At 34.7% G+C, this 1,832-nt stretch overlaps 1 protein-coding gene across 1 annotated transcript in view; it reads left to right on the top strand.

Moving 5' to 3' along the window:
- Positions 1-1,832, top strand: part of CSMD1 (CUB and Sushi multiple domains 1) — an 880,549-nt gene that overhangs the window by 474,728 nt on the left and 403,989 nt on the right. The window lies entirely within an intron of this gene.

The following is a 1,832-nucleotide window of genomic DNA, read 5'->3' as shown; positions in this document are numbered from 1 at the left end:
GTCTACAGGGAAATGTGGGGGGGGGGGAGGATTGGGATGTTAGAAAAGTACTGGGTGTTTTTGCCTTAATGTAGAGAATGCCCTTAATACTAATTTAATTTATCCACACATCCCTAGAGTACACAGTTAGAATGCACAGATTCACATGGAACCTCCATTTGGCTGATCACATTCTCTGCAAACCCCAATCATAGGACACAAATGCAAAAATAAGTCCAAGGGAGCCAAATCTTGTAATTTTTTTCTGGCCTTGTTCAAGCAAAAGTGATATTTTATAAGGAACATCTATTGCTGCTAAATTACAGATCTTTCCCTGCTGTCTTAAGTTTGTAAATAAAGTAGCTGGAGGATCCCGGGGGATGTCATTGACCACATATGGTCATGACCATACAGTATTTGGTCAATTATGTCAGTCAGCATAATCTGCAAGAGTCCAGCATGGGATTATAAACATAGGTCATCATGTTTGTGTCAGCAGAGCATCATTCATCATAATTGATGATGGATCTTTATCTCTGGATGACGTGATTGATAATGGAATTACACTGTGGGACTTTTTTGGAGTGTTTTTTAATACTTTGTTAATGCTGTCTGTGTGTTTATTTAAACTGTACATTTTTTTGTGAATGAGTAACAAAGGCATGTAGGATTTGAGCACTATTTTTCTGGAGTTCAAACTGGTGTGTGTGTGGATCCTCTATTCACACAGGCCAGTTCACTTTTCACTATCTACCAGCCATGGGAAAGAATGTACAAAAGCAGACATAAAATATGCAGTTAATTTATATTTTCTATTTAATATAGTTTAACTAATGCTAAATATAATAGATAGAAAAAGAGTAATGCACATGACACATCTATTTATCATGGGTATATTGTTTGTTCTAATAACTCACATGACTGTCAATCTTGTCAAGTCTACAAAATGTACAATTTTATTATGATGCTTTAGGCACATTAAGGAAATAATTTTCTAAAGTCACAAGAAAATGACATAGTTAGCCTATATAAAAATAGAGACAAGGAACAGGAAAAACATGTCAGTTTGCATCATGTATTCCATGAGCGTAAGCCGTGAGGTACATTTGTCTGCTTTGTGACAGAGCCACACAAGATAAATTAGCAAATCATTGAAATGCAATTTATACTGTATTATGTTAACATACAGTATATCTTGTGTTAAGAACATCATTTTGACTGAGAAAATACTATATTTTCTGTATGCAGGTGTAATGAGGATCATGGGAATATACAAAGGCTATGCACTATTACAAATCAATTCCTAGTATTGGAAAGGCTAACAGTACCTTGCCAAAAGGATTAGCTTTGGCCATTAAACAACTCAAGAATAAAAAGCCTTGTGTAATAAAAAAGGAATATTGTTTTAACATAAAAAGCTATTGAAATTATGAAATACATACAAAGTTATATTTACAAAGAAGTGATTGTGACATTCACCAAACATTCACAGCTGGTTAATCATTCCCTGTAGCTTAAAACAAATGCACCAGCAAGATACATTTGCAGTGAATGTTGAGTATATTGGAATATTTGCTTCCAACAGTAGGGCATCTATTATACAGTCCAAGTACAGGTATATTATACCTTCCCACCCTTTGGGAATGATTTACAAATGATTTAGAGAATGTTCACTCTGCATTGTGATTTTTCACTTAGTTTAGTGCTTGCACATGTTTGGATGATTGAAACAAATACATCTTAACTTTATCTCCTAAGCTAAGTAAATATTTATTTGATAACGTCATAATTCTCTACTTCTTTAATAATTCAACACCCTTGTGTCTATAGCCATCCTCCCCCCCCCCCCCCTC

This window comes from Nanorana parkeri, unplaced genomic scaffold (assembly GCF_000935625.1).
Source record: "Nanorana parkeri isolate BGI_ZX_2015 unplaced genomic scaffold, ASM93562v1 scaffold586, whole genome shotgun sequence".
NCBI classification, from domain to species: domain Eukaryota; kingdom Metazoa; phylum Chordata; class Amphibia; order Anura; family Dicroglossidae; genus Nanorana; species Nanorana parkeri.
This window is presented reverse-complemented; position numbering and strand designations above follow the sequence as displayed.